Source organism: Mustela nivalis (assembly GCF_964662115.1).
Source record: "Mustela nivalis genome assembly, chromosome: 16".
NCBI lineage: Eukaryota > Metazoa > Chordata > Mammalia > Carnivora > Mustelidae > Mustela > Mustela nivalis.
This window is the reverse complement of record NC_139035.1, coordinates 63,131,492-63,156,448: the sequence shown is the minus strand read 5'-3', so window position 1 is coordinate 63,156,448 and position 24,957 is coordinate 63,131,492. Positions and strand designations below refer to the sequence as shown.

Below are 24,957 nucleotides of genomic sequence, written 5' to 3'. Positions count from 1 at the left end.
GAGTCAGGATGATTTTCCGTCTGTTCATTATTTGTGTGCTCTGTGTAGCTATCTTTATTTTATAATGTGCTTTTCATGTGCACTTTTTTTTTTTAAGATTTTATTTATGACAGATAGATCACAAGTAGGCAGAGAGGCAGGTTGGGGGGGGAATGCTCCCTGCTGAGCAGAGAGCCGCGTGTGGGGCTCCATCCCAGGACCCTGAGATCATGACCCAAGCCAAAGACAGAGGCTTACCTGGTTACACCGAGTCATCCAGGCGCCCTCATGTGCGCTTCCTAGTCTCCCTTTTCAGGTCCCATGCTTTTTCTGGGCAGGGATGACGTTCTCTTCATTCTGCTTTGTCCTTCTTGAAGGTCTGTTGCGACACACGCCACCGTGCCAAGCAGGTCCTAATAAGTAACTGTTGGCCGCCCATGCCGCTCTTTACGTGTGCCCTTTAACCTTATTTTTTAGATCCTACTGTTCAAAAAATTGCTAGAGGTGGAGTTTATAGAAACAAAGGAAGACATTATTCTCCATGAATACTTAAAATTACTCATGTAATTCAGATAACGATGAAACATATAAAAACACACGGTCTGCTTTGATGTAGTTGGAGCCTTATTTGTAGAATAAAGTCATTTCTGAAAGGCTGAAGTTACCCTGAAGAAAGGTGGGATTCAGTAATTGATAGCTTACAGTTTGGAGAGTTTTATTCTCATCAAATTTCAGATTTTGTAGTGAGGAAAAAGATATTTCCTGAAGGCAAAACCTCATCTTAAGGAAGAATATATATATTTTTTTACATCATGGTTCTATGAGGGGAAAAAGTGTTTTTTAAGCAATTTGTTTAGGACGTCTGGATTGCTCAGTTGGTTAAGCGGCTGCCTTCAGCTCAGGTCATGATCCCGGGGTCTTGAGATTGAGCCCCGCATCGGGCTCCCTGCTCAGCGGAGAGCCTGCTTCTCCCTCCCCCTCTGCCTGCTGCTCTGCCTACTTGTGTTCTCTCTCTCTTTCTGTCAGATAAGTAAAGTTTTAAAAAACAAACAATTTATTCATGGAGATTTTAGAGACCCACATTCCAGCCCTGATTCTGCCACTCATTATTTGCTGCATGACTTTGGAGAAATCACTTGTCTCTTCTGCTTTTTCTTTCCTTATCTGTAGAGTGACGAAGTAGCTTTTTACTTCCCTTCTAGCTCTACAAACCTAGGATATGCTTCTCTCCGTGTGTGTGTGTGTGTGTGTGTGTGTGTGTGTGTGTGAGAGAGAGAGAGAGAGAGAGAGAGAGCGAGAGCGGGCAAGCGCGAGCACTGTCCTCTTAGAAATCTGTGGTATTTGTTTTTGAAGTTACTAAAATAATTTAGTCTAGTGAAGTTAGTACAGTTTACGGGTTTTGGAAAACATCTTTCACAAAAAGTCAACTTACAAGGTGGGCCTATAAATTAGTGAGTTTGATTTTTTAATAGTTGGTGTTCTTATAATTTTTTAATAATCACTTTCATGATGCTTATAATATGCCAGTCTTTAATCCTCATAATATCCCTATGAGGTAAATACAGATATTATCCTCATTTTGCAGGTGGGGAACTTGAAAGGTGCAGTAAGGTTATGTAATTGTCCAGTATGACAGTTTGTAAGTGACAGAGTCAGAATTTAACCAAAAAAGTGTGGCTCTATGTTTGTGATCATTTCTCAAACACTGCCTTTTTAGAACTTTTGTGTCTAGAGGTCTTCTTTTTCAAAGTATTCAGTTTGGAATGTAATTCTATGGATCTCTGTGTTCAAAACATGTACTGAGTTGCTTCAGGTTAGTTTTCCAAAGCGAATAAGATCAAAGACAGAGCCCTCTGGAAAACCAAGCCACATGCTACCTGAAGAGATCATGTAGGAGGAACAGCAGCTAGCAGGGAGACATAGGAGAAGTGATTAGAAATAGAGAAGGAGAATTGGAATAGTTCACTGCGGATGAAATGAAAAGAGTGGACTTATTTTCTTTTAAAACATGGAGGTTGAGGAAGAGAGTTCAAAAAGAGGTGGGCAGCAGTCCTGGGCATTACCGAGCTCACTGAGCAGGAGAAATGAAGAAAACTCATTGGTTCTGTATAAACATGGAAGCCATTGGCGATTTGAGATTACAGTTGTGGTAGAACAGATTCAAAGCAGAATCCAGACTAGAGCCAGTTAGGAGACAGTGTGAAGGAAATTAAGTGGTGGGTTTGGTAAACTTGGCCCTGAAGGGAAGGGAGGATGGCCTGGATGTAGTTAAAGAGAGGTCAGGGTGCACGTGTACACGTGTGTGGGCGTCTGTGCTTTCAGGATGGGAGAGCTATAGAAGCAAAATGTACGGCAACTGTGGTTAATTTATGTATATCGAAAGTAAGAAGGAGCATGTATTTTATTCTTGACAGCTGTTTCGAAAGAAAAGCTAGTCGCTGTTCCTCATCTGTATTAATGTTTTTCTGTTTAAAGCAGAGCATGGAGAAAGTTGAAGAACAATTCTTGTTTGTTTATTTGCAGTGGGACTACAAAAAAATAAAAGAGTATGCAATTAAAACCAGATTTTTAAAAAAATAAGGTCATATTTAAAGTATTCCTTGAGACATCAAGTTTTATAAATCTTAAATAAAGGGTGCTTTTTAATAATGGTGAAGAGTTGGGGTGCCTGGTAGCTTGGTTGGTTAAGCGTCTGCCTTTGGCTTAGGTCAGGATCCCCGGGTCCTGGGATCGAGCCCCACATCAGGCTCCCTGACTGGTGGGGAGTCTCATTCTCTCTGCCCTTCTGTTCCTCTCCCTGCTTGTGCTCTCTCCCTCTCTCTCATAAATAAAATCTTAAAAAAATGGTGAAAGATTTTAAAAAATAGAAGTTGATAGAACTATTTCTAATTTAATTTATACATAGATGGTCTTGGATATTTTGCCGCATATAAAGTCAGAAAACTAGCAAAGTGGGGTGTAAATCATTTTATGTCTAAACAAAATTCGGTGAAGGCTTTTGATGATGTCACATATCTTAATTATGAAGGAAGCAATTATTATGCTTAGGAAAAGTTGATGATTTATGATCTGACTCAGGATTAAGGTCTGAAACACTCGTGTCATTTCCTCCCCTCCCCCAAATGTGGTGATTTGTTCATTTTGGACTCAGATTTGTTTAAATTTGACACCATCAGCAAATCTGAACACTGGCACTTAGTTGGTTTTTCCTGAAAGTCCTAAGGCCAGTAGTAGTGTGATGTTTATTTTAAGGCATTGATGCTAATCTATGAAGAGCCTGTTACTAGTAGGCTTTGGAGGAGTTTTCTAATTCCTAGTACGGGAGACACTGTGGAAGCGAACAGGTTGGATGAGTGGCTGAGACTAGCATGTGGAGTGTGTCTGACTAAGGAATGACGTAATTCTCTGCTTACCGTCCATTTCCTCGCCCGGTGCCTTAAGCACCCCGAGGGCACGAATTGTCTCTGTCTGGGTCATCACTCCATCCCTAGCATCCACTGCGGTCCCAGGCTTATTCCAGATTCTCAACGTTGAGTGAATGAACAAACAACCAGACTGGATATCAGTTCCACCAGTTTGACACCATATTCTAAACTGGTCTATATCATCCCATAATGTGATAGAGAATGTGTGATAGATCATCTCCCGTTTTGACTCTATCAGGGTTGTCTCTGTCTCCTGGTAAATCTGAATACCAGTCTTTGAAAATTAATGAATTCAGATGCAAAGGCTAGTTACCATTTTGCATGAGAGAAACAATATATTCAGGCAGATCTTCTCTGTATTTCAGAGTTGAAACACTATGTCAGTAGTATGGGTGGAGAAGATTATTTTTCAGTTTGGTTGCTAACCAGACAGTGGTGTCATTTTAATCTCCAAAATTAATATGCTGCAGACTGCATAAGCCCCGTACTTACGCGGGCCCGTTTATAATGTACACCATGGTGTCCCTAGGAGGGATAGGAAGATGTTAGCATTTTATTCCCTGCAGAGTGTTTATTTTGAATATGAAGATATTCAAGAAAAGCTTGTCGACTTACACTGTTAAATCTTCCATAGCCTGTACTTTGAATAATTTTAGAGTTATTTACATTTTATCACAGTACGCCTAGAAATAAATCTTGAAAATAAAACTAAAATATATCCCACAGAATAAACAGGCCTCTGTTACGCAGTTGAAGTTTTATAGCTGTTTCTCTTCTGATTCTGTTTGTTATTGAATAAGAATCCAATAACTTGTTCTCTTAAGAATGAGTCTGCCTTGGACGGGGTGTCAGATGTTTACTTTGAAGTCTCTTAGAGAGACTGGTTGCCTTCTCCCTATAAAATGTGCTTTGAATTAGCGGCTTTTCAGTATCTATTCTGGTGGAGGTACAAGCAGTGTGAACTAAAGAGAATGATATATAGTCAAAAAACAGTTCTTCCTTGATTTTGAAATGAAGAAATTCCAACTCAGAGCCGTGCAGGCGGACACTTATGTGGTTAGGTATTTATCCCCTCATTTTCCGTATGTTTGACCCTGACCTTCCCAGTCTTCTCTGTTGCCATCAGGCCTTGAGACCCAACTGAGTAATAAGAAAGTGGAGCTCCTTAGATTGATGTAGGTCAGTGTTCCTCAGATTTTTTTGGGTTTCATAACTCCTTTGTAGTTTTCAAACCCAAAGAAACTTAGTGAGAAGAGGGGCGTGGTCTTAATATTATTATGGGTCTCTTTAGTATATGGCTAAATAGAATCCAGCTGGATTCTAGTATCTGCTTCCACATTAATCATTTCTTTTTGGTTGAAATCTATAGAGAAAACCTGGCCTCACACAGATAATGTGGTTGGATAAGGAGGGACTCTTTTTAAAGCCTTTCTAGTAATTGTCCATATTCTTCTTTGATTCAATACCATTCAACAAGAGACGGTTTCTTAAAGGTTAGTTGCAGCGCAGAAGCCAAATCTATGAACTTTTAGTTCTCTGGTCCATTAAAATCCATTGATTTCTCTTGCACTTTGGATCTTCTACCCGTGTGTGATTTTGTGACATCCCGCATTCCTCATTTGGAGAATATTGGCTTACTGAGTCACGCAGATCTTCCAAATGTTTACACATTTTATTATTCATTATTTTAAGACCACTACAAATCTTACCAGAAAAGTCTTCAAGTATCTGGAAGCTGTTCAGGTTATGGTAGCCGGTGCAGATTTTCCAGAAGTCTAGTTTTCGCGTGAAGCTTCAAATTTTACCATCGTCAAAGGATTGTCCGTTGTTTTCCTTCAAGTGGCAGGTTCCCGTAATTCATTTTCCAGTAAATGTCCATCGGATGCCCAAATCTAAAAACCCAGAGTTTGTTTGTCTGGCGTTCTTTCGGGTAAACTTGCTGTTCCATTAACAAGTGGCTGGTGCAGCTCACAGCTCAGTCACATGAACGATTCTCCTCCAGCAGCCATTACACTTGGTGACGCAGCAGAAGGGCTTTATGTGTATTTCCTGTTTTGTCACACAGAATATTAAAAAATCTACTCAGAGGTCAAGATTTAATAAAGTGAATAACTTTTGTTGGTTTTATCAGGGCCGTCCTTCAGTTAAACTTCATTTGTGCGCTTGTGTGAATGTACCCAAACATGGGGTGACAGATAACGCAAGGAGCTCTAATACAGTCGCGTCCCGCCGTGTTGTAAGGCACCAGAGTTGCTTCTGCATCAACAGTGTAAATATCAGTGCAGTTGCTCCATGATGACTGATGAGATTCAAAAAAGTTACTCATCCCTAAATATTTTAGTACTGCTTTTGTTTGCTGCCAAGCGTTCCTGTAAAAGATCTTTCTTGCTGATTACTTGGAGCTTGTGTCAGATGAATACAAATAAAACATCAAGTCTGTAGATTCTTTACTGGTAAAACAAAAGCACAGTTCTGTGGTGGAAATACTAACTTTGTCTTCATACTGGCAGCTAAATCTTTTTTTTTTTTTCTTTTTTTAAAGATTGTATCTATTTATTTAACAGAGAGAGACAGGGAAAGAGGGAATACAAGCAGGGGGAGTGAGAGAGGGAGAAGCAGGCTCCCCGCTGAGCAGGGAGCCCGATGAGGGGCTTGATCCCAGGATCCTGGGATCATGACCTGAGCCCAAGGTCAATGCTTAACAACTGAATCACCCAGGTGCCCGTGGCAGCTAAATCTTTAATTTGATGAATTACTGTATGATTGGAGGGTAGCAGTGCTGGGATTTCTTTTACTGATTGATCAGCGGGCACTGAGCAAGGTCAGCTGTCCAGGATTTTATTAGTTTCTGAGCTATTGTATGTGCATAACCTAACATGTAAGAGCTTTCAGTGGTCTTTTCATTTCTAGTGTGAAGGGCTGTAACAAATTTTAATTTTATTTTTAAAGAATTCATCACATCTTTGTTTAAAATAATCAGTTTCTTTTTCTTTGAATGCTACATGATTGGTCTTCGAATGACATTGGAACTTTACTGACACCATAGTATTTGAAATGTTCTGTTGCATAAGAGATAATAAATAGGGTGCAAATCTTAGAAAATAACAACAACATAAGAGACAATGAATTATTAACACCTATAATACAAGAGAACAGATGGTCATTTCTTACTAATAGTTTCAGCCAGTTTCTTTGGAGTGGATTCTGCCTTTCAGGGAGTCAACAGAATCTCAAATGTGTCAGTTTTATCTTTTTCAGAATCTTCAGTATAGACAGTACAGTTGTGGGCTAGCAAAGCAAGTCTTCTAGTCTCCCATTTTTAAGCCATTTATTCTACCTTAAATTTGAGAAAAATGTGTTACAGATATTATAAAATATTAAATGTAAGATTAACAGTTTTAGATAAAATTGTTAAAATTTAAAGGTTTTCAAAAAACTTAAATATTATTGCAAAACAAGACAACAAAATGTTCTTTCTTCTTTGTTGTATTTAGATGGTAAGTTGCAGTAGTGAAGTCCATATGTATAACTAAATTACATAATAGTGTGTTTTCAGGACTTTCTCCATTAGTCTCTTACTAGATCATAAGGTTTATGTATCTTAAGATTCACTTTTTTAAAAAACGATTTTATTTATTAGAAAGAGAGCACGAGCAGGGAAGAAGGGTATAGGAAGAGGGAGAAGCAGTCTCCCCACTGAGCAGGGAGCCTGATGTGGGACTGGATCCCAGCTGGGATCATGACCCAAGCCGAAGGCAGCTGCCCAACTGACTGAGCCACCCCAGTGCCCTTAAGAGTCCCTTTTTTCATGTCTTGGGAAACACTGTTTTCCGGAACTATTTAATGAGTATTATGATGAAATACGCCAGGAGCAAGGCCTTCGATGATAGATAAGACACACAGTCTCTGTGCTCGTGCAACTTCTATTTTAGTTGATGGTGCCAACCAGAAAACAGCAAAAGTAAACAGATGAATATGTAAAATAATTGACAAATACAAGTTTTATGAAGAAAACACATAGTGGGATCAGAGGATAACAGGGAAGTCTGCTGAAAATTGGACCAGGGCTGCTCTCCTGGGAGGTGATATTTAACTGACATCATAAAGTGAAGGGGGATTCCAGGCAGAGAAAAGAGCACGTACAGAAAGACAGTAAGGCAGGAAAGAACGTTATATAAGAAAACCAATGTGGCAGAAGACTTCATGAATGCAGTGGAGTTGGGCTGAGTAATGACAGTGAGGTTGGAGAGATTGAAAGGCCCCAGATCATGCCAGTACTTGGGAGCTGTGGTAAGGAGTTTGGGTTTTATTCTGAGGGTCAGTGAAGAGATGTAAGTAACTGAGTGACATGAAGATACAGTTTGTAGGGAGGGTGAGTATAATTGTTGTCTCAACAGTAGATTAGAAGGAGACATGATAGAAGCACAAAGACCAGTTAGAAGGCTTTTTTAGTAGTCCAGGCAATATGATGGCAGTGGTGAGACAAACAGGTTCTAAATACATTTTGCAGATAGGTTCGGTGGAATTGGAGATGTATCCAGTATGTTCAGATTTCTGGCTTGAGTGACTGAGTACATAGTGGTACCATTTACTGAGATGGAAGGTTTTGGGATACAAAATTCTGAGAGTTCTTTTTGGACATGTTTAAGTTTGAAATGTCTTTGAGAAATTTTAAGGGAATATGTCACATTGGCTCTGTGAATTTAGGACCCAGTGAGAAAAGTCTGAGCTAGGAAAGTGAATTTAGGAATTGACAGTTTAGAGATACTTAAGTCCATGGCAGTGCTGGAATCATCTAGGAAGAGAATGTAGAGGAAGAAGGGGACCCAGGACCAAATGAAAGATTCTGTTAGAGAAGATTATGAAGTAGAACAATCAACAAAGTAGAAGGAAAGCCCGGAGAGGAGATGTTTTCAAGAGGGAAGGAGTGGTTGACTTAAGTTCTCTTGAGAGGTCAGTTAAGATGAAGGTAAATATCCACTGGCTGTGTCAACGTAAAAGTCATTGACTTGTCCTTGACAAAAGCCCTTCAGTGATGATCAGCGATGGGGGTGTTTGGGTGGCTCAGTGAGTTAAGCCTCCGACTCTTGGTTTTAGCTCTCTGCTCATGATCTCAGTGTCCTGGGATCGAGCCCCACATTGGGCTCTGCACTCAGTGCAGAGTTTGCTCGTCCTTTCCCTCTGCTCCTCCACCTGCTCGCTTGCTCTCTCTCCCAAGTAAAATCTTAAAAAATAAGAAAAGAAAAGAAAAAAGATTAACAACAATGGATTAGGCAGTAAGAGATGAGGACAGCGTAACTATTTTAAGAATTTTTGCCTCTAAAAGGGAACAGAAAAAAGGATTTTTTAAAATCCCCAGATAACAATGTAAAATTTTAAAGACTGAACCAGTAGGTAGGAAGAGAGCAGTGTTACAGGGGAAGTGATTAAGTCCTTGACAAGGAGCAAAAAGGTGGAATTCCTGTCGTTAGTAGAAAAATTGCCCTTTGTTAGAAGGTGGGATCTTCTTCCTCTTATTGTAGAGGCAAGACAGGTTCAGAGGTGGGAGGTTTGATTCCAGAAAGAGAAGAAAAGACACCTCTGAGGGTTTCTGTTTTCCTGCTGACCTGCACTGTGAAGTCATCAGCTGAGAGTGGGGAAGGATAAGGAGTTTGATGAAAGCGGAGTAGGTGGGGGGAGGGTGCCTGGGTGGCTCAGTGGGTTGGGCGTCCAACTCTTGATTTTGGCTCAGGTCGTGATCTTTCTTGTGTGCCTGGGTACACAAAACATTAATTTTATGCTATTTAGGATTATTTGAACATTTAGTGTTTACCTTGGATTTCTGTCTTACTGCCTTCTGAAGAGTTAGCTTTGTTAGCAATTGGGGAACTATACCACTTACTTGGAAGACTCTAATATAAGAATAAAACCTTGTGGCTGGTTTAAATTTAATTCTCTGCTATATGAAGCAAAGACTTGCTCTTTAACATAGTTTGTAATTAAAATTAATAGTGAAATTTTGTGTCATGCAATGCTGTTTTTTTTTAAGGTGAAGATTAGGGTTCCCCCTTCCCACACGGGCTACTGAGATTTAATGAAGTTTAAGTGTGTACAGTATGATTGGATGTATGAATATATTGCAGAATATTACTTCAGTAAGATTAACTCACATATCCATTGCTTCAATTGATTTTTAAATAGTGAGAACATTTAACATCTATTCTCTTTGCAATTTTCAAGTATATGATACCATATTGTGAGCTGTAGTGACCATATTGTATGTTAGATACCCAGTTTTTATTCATCTTGTAACTGGAAGCTTGTACCCTTTGACTAACATCTTCCCATTTCCCCCACTGCCCCTGGCAGCCACTATTCTATGCTGTTTCTGTGAGTAACATTCTGTTTTGTGAGTCAGATCATGTAGTATCTTTCTCTGTCCCACCTATTTCACTTAGCATAATGCCCTCAAAGTCCATCCATCCATGTTGTTACAAATGGTAGGACTTCCTTGTTCCCCCCCTCTCTTTTTCATGGCAGAATAATATTCCATTGTACGTACACACCACATTACCCATTCATCCATCAGTAGACATTTAGATTGTTACCATGTCTTGGCTATTGTGAATAACGAGACAGTGAATATGGGGGTGCAGAAATCGCTTAGAGAGAATGATTTCATTTCCTTCAAATATATACCCAGAAATTAGAGTGCTCAATCATATGATAGTTCTGTTTTTAATTTTTTGAGGTACCTTTGCACTGTTTTCCATGTTGGATTAGGATTTTTTTTTTACCATTTTATTGAGGCATAATTGCATATAAGCTACTGTACATAGATAAATGCTCATTTTACACACTTTGATGTATGTACATATCTGTGACGTCACCATAGTGAAGATGATCAGAATGGCCATCGTTCCCGAAAGTTGTTTCTTCTTGACACTTTGTAATTTCTCCCCATTCACTGTCTTTCCTTTCCCCTCTCATTAGGCAACTACTGATCCTCTATTACTATAAATTTGTTTATGTTTAAAAAAAATGATTTGATATGAAGGAATCATATATTATGTGTTTCCTTCTAGCTTAATTATTTTGAGAGTCAGGCACCTTGTAATTTTATCAATAGTTCATTCCTCTCTTGCGTGGTATTCCATTGTAGGGATACAACACAATTTGTTTATTCATTCACTTTCCACTTTAGGCGACTACAACTAGAGCTACCAAGAATATTTGTGTACAGATCTTTGGGGTGATATATGCTCTCATTTCTCTTGTGTAAATACCTAGGAGTAGAATGGCTGGGTTATATGGTAGGTGTGTTTTGCTTCTTCTTCTTTTTTTTTTTTTTAATATTTTATTTATTTATTTGATAGAGAGAGAGAGAGACAGCGAAAGAGGGAGCACAAGCAGGGGAAGTGGGTGAGGGAGAAGCAGGTTTCCCTCTGAGCAGCGAGCCCTATGCAGGCTCAGTCCCAGAACTCTGGGGTCATGACCTGAGCTGAAGGCAGACACTTAATGACTGAGCCACTGGTGCCCCGGTATGTTTTGCTTTTTAAGAAATTGCCAAACTATTTTCCAAATTGGTGTTACCATTTTATGTTCTGAGAAGTATGAGTGTTAAAGTACCTACCTCCACATCCTTGCCAGCACTTGATATGGCCTGTCTTTTAAATTGTAGCCATTCTGATAGGTGTGTAGTCATATCTCCGTGTTTGAATTTATATTTCCTAATGACTAATAATTTTAACCATCTTTTCATGTATCTGTGTGCCATCCACATATCTTTGTTCAAATCTTTTGCCCATTTTAAATTGAGTTGTTTTCTTATAATTGGTTTGAGAGGTCTATGTATATTCTAGATATAAGTTTCTTATCAGATATGTGATTTGGATTCGTTTTCTCTCAGTCTGTTGCTTGACATTTCAGTTTCTTATTGATGTTTCTCAAAGAGCAGGAATTCTTAATTTTGATGAAGTCCAATTTATCAGCTTTCTCTTTTATGGATAGTTTTTGTTGTTGTAAGAAATCTTTACATAACCCAGAGTCACAAAAATATTCTTATGTTTTCTTCTAAAAGTTTTAGAGTTTTAGGTTTTATATGTAGGTCTGTGATCCATTTTGAGTTAGTTTTTGTAAATGATGGAGGGATGAATCACAGTTCATTTTTTTGTGTATAGAATCCAGTATTGTGTGATACTCATGCCATGTTTTCATCCAGTAGCTTTTGATGGAAGAACTAAAGCAAAACCAAGTTTAAAAGGTTATACCAGGCTGTCCGTTTCCTTTGTGTTACCCTTAACTTGTTAGGTTGTACACTTTGCTAGAACTTCTTAAAACAGTATCCTGTGATTGAACTTCTTCAACTTCAAATTTCCAGTCTTTATACTTAACCAGTGAAATGTTATTTATACTCTTTGGAAACATAACATATACTGTAGATAATTATAGCAAAAGTGTAATGGCTAAGCAGAAGATATTGCCAAACCAAGATTCTGGAGACCAGATGATATAAACACATGACATGTGCCCAGACAGAGCACAGTGGTAGGAAACACGCAGAAGAGTAAGTGAAACAGGAACTGAAAAAAGCGTCGTAGAAGTGTCTGCTGCGTTTGTTTAATCTGCTAGTCGTTTTCCCCCCTTTATTTAACAAGAGAGGTGCAGTATTAGACCCTAGAATTAATCTGCTAAAAATGTATGTATTGTGTATGTATGAATATGTATATACACAAATACCTATACATACATGTATTTTAGGATGGGTTCAAAGAGTAGAAAAATAGCACGGGGTACAGAGAGTTCATCCTGTAACATTGTGCGCCTTATTCAGATGTCAGAAGACAAGCCTTCCCACATAATCATGAGTCATTACTTTTTAGTTTGGTGAAGAAGATCACTTTTGGGGGAGCTGAGAGCATCTTCTGCTAGGCAGTCATGGGGCATGGACTCGGGAGTCGGATGAATGTGGAGTTCATCCAGTCTTGTTCTACTGCTTACGCACTCAAAGACTACTTTTCAGAGGCCTCAGTGCCCTTATTTCTAATACAGTAATATTAATAATTAACTTCTTTTAGGTTAATAAGTTTGTTTTTATTATTTTTTTAGGTTAATAAGTTTAAATGAAAAATCATGTTCTAACACCGTACTTAATACACAGTAAGTGTTCAGTATATGTCTGTCGTTAGGGGTCTCACCTTTACCGCTTATGGCTTATGGCTGGAAGAACCTGTAAATGGATAGGTCAGGGGGAGATTGTTTTTCATTAGATGAAGCAGAGTCTTCCATGACCCCTCCCGACCTTAGCTCCCCATAGAGATTCATTCTGGTGCTATTATTTTACAACATCCACCAACAGAGGGAAGATTGGTACGTTCAGAAAGTATGAAACCTGCGTGACGGAACAGTGGCTTTTACATTCCTATATATTATCTAACTAAGTTTATGAAGGCTTGATTTAGATAGTTTAGATCTACCCTGTGTCCCTTTTGTGGGGAAAGGGAATCATAAATTTGAAAGGAAGGGCTTTTCCAAACAGAATCTCCCTTGTAGTATAACCCTTGTTATAGCCTTTTAAAAAAGTGATTTTCGTTATTTTATTTGAGAGAGAGAAAGAGCACAAGTTGGGGGTAGGGGCAGAGAGAGGGAGAAACTTTTTTTTTTTTTTAAAGTTTTTATTTATTTATTTGAGAGAAAGAGAGCGAGCAAGCATGTATGAGCAGAGGGAGAAGCAGACTCCCCATTGAGCAGGAAGTCTGACTGAGGGCTTGATCCCAGGACTCCAGGATTGTGACCTTAGCAGGAGGCAGACACTTAACTGACTGAGCCACCCAGGTGCCCCAAGAGAGAGAATCTTAAGCAGGCTCCACTTCCGGAGCAGAGCCCAGTCCCGGGCTGTCATATCACAGCCCTGAGATCATGACCTGAGCCAAAATCAAGAGTCAGATGCTTAAGTGACTGAGGCACATAGGTGACCCTAGAGTTCTTTTAATATTTCCTGTATAGATACTAATTAGTATACATATTAATTAAATATTTCCTGTATAGAAACTAATTCAGTGTTCATGCCACATGATGTCTTCAGAAACTAGAGATTTAGATGACGTACAGAAAACTGAATAATAGTAGACACCAGCTTTTCTACTTTTTTTTTTTTTTAATTTGTCAGAGCATAAGCAGGGGGAGCAGCAGAGAGAGAGGGAGAAGTGGGCTCTCTGCTAAGCAGAAAGCCCAGTGTGGGACTCGATCCCAGGACTCTGGGATCATGACCTAAGCCAAAGGCAGACGCTTAACCTACTGAGCCACCCAGGCACCCCACTCTCTCTCTTTTTTTTTTAAAAGGAATTATTTTAGAGAGAGATTGTGTGCATGTGTACACGTGTGTGCATGGGTAGGGGGCAGAGGGAAGAGGGGGAAACCCAAGGTGTCTCTGGGCTGAGTGCAGGCCTGAGGTGGGGCTCAGTCTCACAAGCCTGAGATCATGACCTGAGCTGTAACCAAGAGATGGACACTCCACCAGCTGTGCCGCCCAGACTCCCTTGTTCTTTTTTAAAAATTATTATTAATATATTTTTTGTTAAATTTGCTTGTATTTTTTTCCTGAAAGACTTGGTGTTGGTGGCACTGTTGTAGTTTAACTTCAGTCCCAAATTCCATGAAATAAAAATCAGAAGTAAAATTTTAGAACGGGTGGAGGGAAGCAGGCCTAGGAGGAAACAGTTTTGACCAGAAAACAAGGAGAGGGTATGTGTGGTGGGCATTCCTGGACAAGGCCACTCCTGGAGGGCGGGGGAGACCCAACAGGTCCCGCTCTTCCTCAGGCTTCCTGCCTCCTGGGGAAAGCTATTAAGGAGGATCAGCCACACCCTCGAACAGGGCTGTCCACCGACCCCTTTCCCTGGTTTGACTCCCCATTCTGTCCCACCGGGAAAGTATGTGAGAGATTGGCTTCCTTTGATCCCTCTTTCTGTTGTTTTTCCACTTCACATTTTAAGATTTTATTTATTTATTTGACAGAGAGAGACACAGCGGGAGAGGGAACACAAGCAGGGAGAGTGGGAGAGGGAGAAGCAGTTTACCCGCTGAGAAGGGGGGCTGAGAAAGGGGCTCCGATGCAGGGCTTGATCAGAGGACCCTGGGATCATGACCTGAGCCACTCAGATGCCCTCTACTCTCCTCTTTTTAGTGTTTATTCAAACTGAGTGTATCACATTCATTTTGATGGATGTAGTGACATCAGCTAATGACTGGAAAGAAACTGTGTAGTCTTTAACCTGACCTTTGCATATTGATATCAGATAGGAGCTTTATAAGTGATATGTCATGAGTTCATCCAGCGTGAAGTCAGTCTTTATTGTTGTCTTATAAGTATTAATAACATATAAACAATCATATATAAATTTTAAAATAATTACATCAGTGTAGGTTTCGTAATTAATAAATGTTGTTGTACAAAGTTGTGTTTCTTTCTCATTTTTAGATGAAGTCTGTTAACCTTACATTATTATATATAATAGAAGTCCATAGGTTATTAAAAGGATAAAAAAATTAATGACAAAATAACTTGAATTCAGATTATAAAATAGCTCAAGCCTATTCAATGAAATGGCTTCACTTATGTCTGAGATTTTGGGGTCTGCTTTTTAGTAATATAATTTATCTTGCTTATTTTTTAGTAAAACATCTAAGTATTTATAATACTCTATCATCCACAAAGAAATGGTCAACCAAAATCTGCATATATGATTGCTAGTTGTTTGAAAGCTCTTGTCCTCTTAGAATTGTTTTACCAATTTTGTGTTCAGCGTACATTAGGAAGAATACAGTGTTCTTAAGCAAAACACTTAGTAGAACTAAAACGACTCCAAACTCTATTGTTTTTATTGATATTTTTCAGATTTTACTATGGTTCTGTGTAGTTGACCTGAGTTTAAAATATAGAGCTAGGAAGGCATACTTTCCACGAGAATCTTAATTTCATTTTGACACAAACACTTCTATTTTAAGAAGGTGAATGGTAGTGATAAATATCAAATCCAAATTTTTTAAAACCAGCAGTACCGCTTTTGTTGATTTTTAAGAGAAAAGATAAAGAGGAGATACCTTAAAGCATAAACAGGTTTGTTCTTTAGGCCTTCTAAAAATTCGTATTATCCCCAAAACCTTGATTCATGCTAAATGCAACTATATTTGAGCAATTGCTTTACTTTCATAATTAAAAAAGACTCTTCCACAAATGTAGCTATCCTCAGAGAATTATTCAGTCAAGAGGTTTATCCAATTTTATTGTATTCACACAACAAAATATTTAATGAGTAGCCATTATATTCCAGACTGTTCTCATTGTAAAGAATCCAGTGATAAACAAAAGAAAGCCCTCACTTTCATGTTCTAGGGACAAATACTAATATACAAGTAAATATGTAAAAGAATGTCAGTTTGTGATAAATGCCATAAAAGAAAATCAGAGGCACGCCTGGGTAGCACAGACCGTTAAGTGGCTGACATTTGCTTTCGGCTCAGGGTCATGAGATCAAGCCTGGCACTGGGCCCTTTGCTCAGAGGGATGTTTGCTTGAAATCCTCTTTCTCTCCCTCCCTCTGCCCTGCTTGTGCTCCTGCTCGCTCTCTCCCTCGCTCAAACAAATAAAATCTTAAAAAAAAAAAAAGAAAAGAAGAACCAGAGTAAGAGGACAGAGAGTAATTTTAAATGAACATTGAGAAAGGACTATTTTCCCAGGTTGAAGCATATAAAATCTTTCACTTGTGTTTTAAAATTTCTAATTTTGGCTTTTGACCATTTCTGTTGTTGCTGAAAATTACTTAGAGAACTTAAGAACTCATTGTACATATTTATACTGACATATGTATACTGACCAGAAAATTTAGCCTCAACTAGTGAATTTAGCATTTATAAATGAAAGTGTCTATGGAGGAATAAAAGCTTCAGTTAACCACTCCTTTACTTCTAGCAGTAAGTCTGTGGCCCATGAAATCCGGGATTCTGAAGTGGTCTCGGCTTTCGGCAGCCCCTGGGGATCCTGTTGATACAGCGCCGAGTTACAGATTATTATTCAGCTGTAGAAGCTTTATGCTTAAGCATTTTCTTACATCTTCCTCTCCCAGTCCATCGAAATCTTGTATTTTTGCCAAATAAAACAAATCCCATACTAATAAGAAGCTATAAATAAACAGTAGGAGCATGGGTCAGAGCCAGCATCGGCCTTACTCCTTATGTGCACCTCTCGAGAATGCCCCAGTGTGTTCACTGTGCCCAAACACACAGCACCGCACAAGCACTGTTGTACAGAGCAGCTCCGGTATATACCGTGAGTGAGGGCGATTTCGTAGAACCGAGCAGTGCAGCAACTCTCTTGGAATTCTGGCTGTTACCGCGGTCAGACACAGAATGTCAAATCCCGCATGCCGTTGGTGGGAGAAGGAAATCTTCCCACCTCTCCTATATAAATCCCCAGAGTTCAACCCACAAGACTGCTCTGAGGTCCCCCACAGGGATTTTATATGCTGTATGCACAGTCCAGCAACTCTCCCGGGGGGATAAAAAAAGAGAAGTGGCTTGAGAGTCCCATCTCTTCTGCTGCTCATAGTCCTATCTGATAAACTTCCTCCTTTTTTGCTTCATTCGCTCATTTATTCATTCAGTAAATGTTCATTGAACACCTGCTACTCCCAGACCTGTGCTACCACAGACTGTATAAAAACGAGTAAGCCCAAATCCTTGCCCTCCTGAAGTTCATTATGGTGGAGAACTGTGACTTGTCAGTCTAAAATTACAGCACTGTGGTAGGAACCATCAAAGAGATACATGCAGGATACTCTTAAGATTACAAGTAAAACTACTGCTATTCATAAAGCATTTACTGTGCTAGCTATTTTATGTAAGTTGTTCCATTTAATCCCCTCAGCAGCTTTATGAGGTTGATACTATTACACTATATCACTTGTGCCAGGGACACTCACCTCACCTAGGAAGGAGAAGGTGGTACCAGGGAAAGCTTCTTCATAAACACTCCTTGACTTGATTGTAGAAGGATGAATGAGTAGGGTGGAGAGTGGGAGGAAGACGAGGCAGGGTGGCATCTCACCCAGAGAGAGGCGAAGACGTTAAAGCAGAGGACATGACGGAGAATCTGTTGGGAAACGTAGGCTGGTTCTGGGAGGGAAAGATGGCGGGATCCAGTCATGAAGGCACTTGTGGGCCAGGCTTAAGGAGTTTGGTCCTTACCCTGTAGAACATGGAATATGGCCGGACGTGCATTTCAGGAAGATAACTCTGTAATTGTTTGTACAGGGGTAGAAGAGTGTACTTCTAAAGGAAATGATTTCTTTTAAAGGAAAAAATTCCTCAGCATTATTGTTAGCATTGTTTAAGCACAGACAAGCATTGAACTAAGTTCTTAAAACATCTTACATTTGCAGATTTACATCTATAAAAACCAGAATAATTGTGGGCGCCTGGGTGTTTCAGTCGGTTAAGCGTCTGCCTTCTGCTCAGGTCATGATCTCAGGGTCCTGGGATGGAGCCCCACGTTGGGCTTCCTGCTTTCTGCTTCTCCCCCTCCTTGTTCCTCTGCCCTCCCCCTGCTCGTGCTCGCTCTCTTAAATAAATAAAATTTAAAAAAACCAAAATAATTGTATACCTGAAATATAAATAAAACTACAAAGATAATAAATAAAATTAGCAGCCTGCATTTATGTAAAAGGATCATGTTTTCTTGAAGGAGACCCTACTGACACATGAAGGTGATGCTGACCTTCATGGCGCAGGTTCTTTCAATGTTTCTTTAGACATTTTCTCGCCGTTGAGTACTCTCTGAGAACCCGATTCTCCCTCCAGATTTCTGTCTTTGACCCAATAAGAAAATCTTTGTTCTTAACAGATTTTGGAGAGGAGGGGAAAAGGGATAACTATACCTAATATGCTCCTCTCTCTCTGATCAGTTAAAGGAGTGGTACTGGTGGTATCATAATCCTAAAAGAATATAATTATGGGCCCCTAAATTGCATGGCAGTTCTAGAATATGCTTAAATCAATTATTTTATCATCAAAGTGAATTCACAGAGATAATTACAGGGAACCGATGGCCTCCAGTATGAGATGCAGAACTAGAGGACTCATTGTTTATCCAGAACAGGGATTTTGTAAACAAGGGAGCCATGGGTGGCTCTGGTAGAGAGTCATTGGCCAAAGCATTTTAAAAAGTCAACAATCTAGGACCCAGAAGTCAACAGATTTTTGTTAATCAGTGACCTTACAGATCCTTGATAATAGACATCATTGTTAACAAACTATACCAGTTATTGTCATTTGTAAGATAAAGTCATATGAACTTGATGAGGACATGAAGGGGTTCCGCTGAGAAAAGTCCTTTTCAGCCATGGTGACAGTAAAGTTTGTGTTTCTCTGCCCTGTGATACAGTGGCCTCTAAATACTGAGGACCTCTTAAATTTAAGCCTTTTTTTTTTTTTTAATTCTTATATTCAACTCTGCAGGAGTCCACACTGTTGTGTAGTAAGACAGTGAACAAGAAAATTAGATCTTGGTTTGTTCATTGAGGATTCATGGTGTTTCATTTCAGAGGGTGAAGGAGATTTTGAAATGCTGATGAGGAGACTCCTTCAAAAATAGCTAACATTGACTGAGCAGTTGCCGTGGTCCTGGCAGTGTGCTAACCTCTTCATGTGGAGTCACTGACTTCATCCTCACAACAGCTTTTATGAACGCACTATTATTCTATTGCTCATTTTATAGGTAAAGAAAATGAAGCACAGGGAGGTTAAATAACGGAGCAGTATCCATGGCTAGTAAGTAGCAAAGCCGGGGTTTGAACCCAGCAGGGCCACTGCATAGCCTTAGCCACATGCTGTAGTGGCAGTTGTCTTCAGGTGAGGCGTGCTCAGGTCACATCTGGACACTGGTTCTCGAGATACTGAATTGGCAGCAACCACTGCAGCAGTCTAGGAGGAAGAATGAAGGAAGGGTACGTAAGATACTTGTCTGCTTGAGAAAGTGCCGCTGGCAGGGTTCTCTGGGACTACATTGTGAAACTAAGCCTTTTTTGCTTACTGGGGGGTGTTCCTAAATTGTGAGTGAAGCCTGAATAACTTAAGATCTGTTGCAATCTCATAAACATAAGGGGATAAATATTACCTACCACTCACCTGAATCTTAATGTAGTTTTGATTGTATTTCTCCTAACTTATTGGCAGAAATCAGTGGGGAAATAAGTATCTTTTTTTTTTTTTTAAAGATTTTATTTATTTATTTGACAGAGAGAGAGATCACAAGTAGGCAGAGAGGCAGGCAGAGAGGAAGGGAAGCAGGCTCCCTGCTGAGCAGAGAGCACCATGTGGGGCTTGATCCCAGGACCCTGAGATCAGATTGACCCGAGCCGAAGGCAGAGGCCTCAACCCACTGAGCCACCCAGGTGCCCCGGAAATAAGTATCTTAAAGGATTAAATTCCAGTCTGTATCTTCAGTTACACTTATATCCAAGAGTTGTCGCAACAACAGCTGCTTAGAATAAATCTACAAATAGAACTCATACATAGGACCACAGAATCCTTCCTTCAGGGGCATGGTTTCAGAGTTGGAGGATAGTTAAAGGATAAATCAGTACACAAATTTGTAGGTATTCCTAAAATTAAAGTGGTGTGTCCTTATTGGCATCAGTACATACTGAACCCTGCTGGACTGTGGAGAAGGGAGAAACTGACCCCAACGACACAACACTCTACACAGCTGTTCCCAGCCTTCCTCCACCTGTTAGCACTCAGTGTTAATTTCATGGGTTGAATCAAGGCATGTAAGTGCATTAAATAATTTTAAAAAACAACTGCTGCTTGCTGTTGGTCAGTGGGGAAAGAAAAAACAGGAGCTGTCATTTTCCTGCCAACTGCCGCTCTAATTGACAAGGACAAGAAACATATTATGAATAAATGAAATTCTTATGCCACACTAGAAAAAAAGAGCAGCTGAGCCCCCCCAAAGGATTTTATATCCTGTTATCAGACAATGAAAGAAAATAATTTCATATAAATGGCTGCATTAGTCAGTGTCATAAATAGAAAGTCCCCACTTCTTTAAAAAAGCAGCTAGAAATATTTTCCCTTCGAGAATAGAGTAGTTATGTATTTGGTAAATCATATATAATATTGGGGATGTTTTTCACATTAAAGAGAATTTCCATAGTAGCCCCCTTGTAATCTTTTATGGCTAAAGTTATGAAGAAAATCAAGATATGGTAAAACTGGTCATGTTTCAAGATTTGATTTTCCTTTTCTGTTTGATCACCCTATCTGAATCCCCATAACTTGAATGTAAATTTGCATGTATAAAAATGTATGGATATCCAAGTCATCTCTTAGGAGAACTTTAAGTATAAGTAGGAAATCTTTTTCTAACCAAAAAAAAAAAAAGAAAAAAAATTAATATCGAAATCTGCCTTTTCTCATCCCTCCACATCCAAAACTGTCACCATGTATTGTAATTATACTTCCTAAAACTTTCTAGAGTCTTCTCTCTAGCCCTATTGCCATCCTCTGAATGAGACATGCTTTACCATTTGTGTTAAATCAGCAGGCCCTCTTTATTCTCTTTGTCATATCCACCTCCTCACTGAAGTCATCCATCTACGTGGGTCCCCCCCCCCAATCCCTTCATTGACTTTTATTAAATCCAACTTCCTTATCTTGGCGAAGAGGGCTCTGCCTCCACGAGCTGGTCCTTGCTTACTTTTCCTGCCTCAGTTGCTGCCACTTTCCCAGACACCCTAAGATCTAACTTAGCAGTAATTCCCCAGTAGACCTCCCTGTGGAGCCACAATACATATATACCTTTATCCAAACATGTATCTTTGAAAATATAATTCCCTCCACCACATCCTTTTTTGTCACATTCCAAGAAGTGCCGTGATCTAAACACAGAAATTTCAGCCCCTAATTGGGGCTGAATAGAGTTGACTTGAATACAACTTAAATTACTAGTTTGTTAGTGTATGTATCTTACCATGATACATATATACTTGAAGCTTTGTTCACTCCCCAGTTCCTGCCTCAAAACTAAAGAGTTTATTTTTCCAACTGCTGGAAGTCCTGCCAAACAGTCATCTTCAGGAATTGCCTTGTCACCAACTCAGGACAACTGTGAAGGGGCTTTCCTGGTTTTCTGTGGGGTCATCTGAGGCTCTGAGAGCGCATCAGTGCCTTACTTCTCCCCCTGTTATGTCTCTTCCTTTTCTCAAGGAACACTCCCTGAAAAACCTCCTATAAGCAATCTGTGTGCTTGCTGGGAAGCCCAACCTATAACATGTTTGTCTTGTTGACATTTTCTTTTCTGTTCTAGATCTTGTGAGATTATGGTTTGCTAAAATTTTACTAATTCAAGGTCATTTCAACAGACATGTATTGAGTACCTGCTCCATGCTGGACCTTGTGCCACATGTGATGTCAACAAATTAAGACTTATGTCCTGAAGAAGTTTACAGTCCAGTTGAGGGGACAGTTACATTCAGAATTATACTATAGCATCTTCAGAATAATCTTTTGAACTAAACTTCAATAATTTATAAAATCAAAGGCATGCAGTGTGGTGTTGCAAAGAACAAAAGGAAGTTATCTCAGGGAAATGAAAATAAACAAATGGAGTGAAATTTTAGAAGGTTACAGAATTTTTCTCTATGATTCTGGAAGCCTTTAGGGAAAAGGTGGTTTTGGGTTTTTTTGGGTTTTTTTCCCAGTTTGTATTTTTATTTTTTTGAAAGATTTTATTTATTTATTTGACAGTGAGAGAGGGAACACAAGTAGGGGAAGTGGGAAAGGGAGAAGCAGGCTTCCCCCAGAGCAGGGATCCTTAGGTGGGGCTGGATCCCAGGACCCTGGGATCATGACCTGAGCCAAAGGCAGATACTTAACTGAGCCACCCAGCCACTCCTCACTTTTTATTTTGAAGTAAGTTCAAGCTTCCGAAAAGTTATAGTACTGAACTCCCATACACCTTTATATGCATTAATAAATTTTTAACATTTTTTCCACTTGCTTTAACTTTGTACACATCTACATGCACACTATTTTTGCAAACTCTCTGAAGTTAAATATATCCTGTCACTTTATCCCTTTGTACCTGTCACTTTATCCCTTTGTACTGTAGTGTGTATTAAAAAAAAAAGGATATTCACTTTTAAAAAAGTTTCTATATTCACTTCTGTAACTACAATATAGTTATCAGATTGAAGATATTTGATACTTTAATCTTACAGTCCAGATTCAAATTGTTAATCATCCCAAAGAAGATGAGCTTTAAGAAGAGTCCTAGAACTTCACATTTGTAACTCAAACTAAAAATTGTTTGAAGTAAGCCATAGAAGAGCTCAGAACTTTACTAACTTGATTAAAATGCCCTAGTGAAGGGGGAGCCACTTCTGACTTTGTAAGGGGGAAGCATGGATACGCCCAAGTTACCAGTAAAGGTGTGACTTCTGGCTCTCCAGAAGTGAGCCTACTCTGGAGAGCTCATTTCTCGAGGTGACTTTCGAAGTAGACTGTGTGTCCGGAATCCAGGGACCGTGGGTTTCCTTGAGCTCCTGTGTAAAGCACCTTGTTGCTTGGTCTTCACGGTGCTTAAGTTTAACGATGTTCTTCGGGGCCATCCGTCATGCACAGGCTGCCGGCCCAGGGGCTGGCAGGTGGGGGAGGGGGCCAGGGACCGCTCAGGTAGCCTGGATCGGTGGAGACTCCTCTCCCCACCCCCTGAAAGCGGGGCTGCCTAGCTGGGGCGTCGCTGGGAGGCCATGCCCCGCGTGCGGCTTCCGGTCTCTTCCGCGCGGGCGCCGGGACTCCGCTACGTCATTTCCGGCGGCGCTGGGCGTGGTCTGTTGGGAGTTGGCGGCTGCGGCGGCAGCCAAAGGCCTGCCCGTGGAGGTGGGGGAAGCCGGGCGGGGTCCGCCCCGACGCCCGGCGGCCCTGGACAGCATGGCTTCCCCGCTGGAGCTGGAGCAGGACGTGCAGGGGAAAGTGGATTCGTTTCGAGCCCGCATCGCGCAGGAGGCCGAGGATCTGGTGTCCACCTTCTTCCCTCAGAAGTTGTCGGAGCTGGACAGTCGGGTCCAGGAGCTGCGCCTGCAGGACCTGTCCAGGATCCGCTCGGTGCCCGCCCTGGAGCCCGCCGCCGTGCCCGACCCGGCGGGGGACGCGCCCAACCCGGACCCGCCGCCGCCGCGGCAGCCCCAGTCCTCGCCCAAGGTGCCGGCCCTGCCCGGGGGCGAGAGACAGCTGCTGCGGAGCAACCAGCATCTGGTGGAGCTGATTGAGCGGGTAAAGCCCGAGATCGAGCTGCTGAGAGAGAAGTGCAACACGGTGCGGATGTGGGTGCAGCTGCTCATCCCGAAGGTGGAGGACGGCGACAACTTCGGCGTGTCCATCCAGGAGGACACCGTGGACCAGCTGTGGACCGTGGAGAGCACCGCAGCCTCCTACCTGCGTCGCTTCTCCACCTACTACAACACCAGGGCCAAGCTGGTGTCCAAGATCGTGAAGTACCCCCAGGTGGAAGATTACCGCCGCACGGTGGCCGAGGTGGACGAGAACGAGTATCTGAGCGTGCGCCAGATCCTGCTGCACGTTCGGAACCAGTACGCCACCTTGCACGACGTGATCCTCAAAAACATCGAGAAGATCAAAACCCCTCGGAGCACCAACACTGACAACCTCTACTGAGGGCCTTTCTCCACCCCTCTTTCCTTCAGGAGGTGGTCCAGCTGTTTAGGCAGCCAAAAGGGGTTCTTAATGACTCTACAGGTGACGAAGCGACTGGAAATGTGCGTTACGTTTAATGACAGTTTCCTACGGCTTATCCTCACACTCAGTCCTTGTGGTGTAGCTGTTACTTGCTTTTCCTTTCCCCGAGAGGATGAGGGTTGGGTTGGCCAAGGAGGAGGACTGCTGTTTTTCAAAGCAGTTTTGTAGATGAATGTTGGCCAGGGTTCTTTTTTATGGCATTGGTGACATTGGATGGTTTCAGGGGTTACTCAAAGAAAAACCTAAAGTTCAAAAGAAAGTTAAGTGAAGTCTTTCCTGAGGTTCTGCTGTATGTTACTTTGTTCAAACCTCAGAAATGCTCCTTTTACCGCCATCGTTTGTTTTTTGCAAGGCAAGGGGTTTAAAGGGATGTGTTTAGGTCATTGTATGTCTCCAGTTTGGCAGATTGAAATAAAACTTGGTTTTAACATTTTATGATGTACTAAGTGTGCTTATCTGAACTCTAATCTTCAGAGGTATAGGATTTCTGTCCTCATTTGGACTCATACCCTTGATATTTTTCGGCTCTGATGTGTAAGAAAAATGAGCGTATAAAGAGTAACAGATCTTCATTGTTCCAAAGAAATGGACTGCCGTGCCTCCCTTAGAATGAAAAGGACTCTATGAAAACTGCTTCCTCGCACAGCTTTCTACCATCTCTGCATCTTCCGGTTTCCTTTCACACAGCGTAGAATTCCTTCTGTGTATTCATTTATCTCCTGCGTTCCTGCTGAATCTTTTAAGCTATGTATCATGTTTA

The 24,957-nt window shown here is 40.8% G+C and overlaps 1 protein-coding gene and 1 pseudogene across 5 annotated transcripts in view; both read left to right on the top strand.

Annotated features, from left to right (window-relative positions):
• The window catches only part of ATF6 (activating transcription factor 6), a 209,569-nt gene that overhangs the window by 104,681 nt on the left and 79,931 nt on the right, over window positions 1-24,957 (top strand). The window lies entirely within an intron of this gene.
• Window positions 19,798-24,632, top strand: LOC309850369 (proteasome activator complex subunit 3 pseudogene; annotated as a pseudogene). The gene has a single exon. The product of its transcript is annotated as a proteasome activator complex subunit 3 pseudogene (transcript).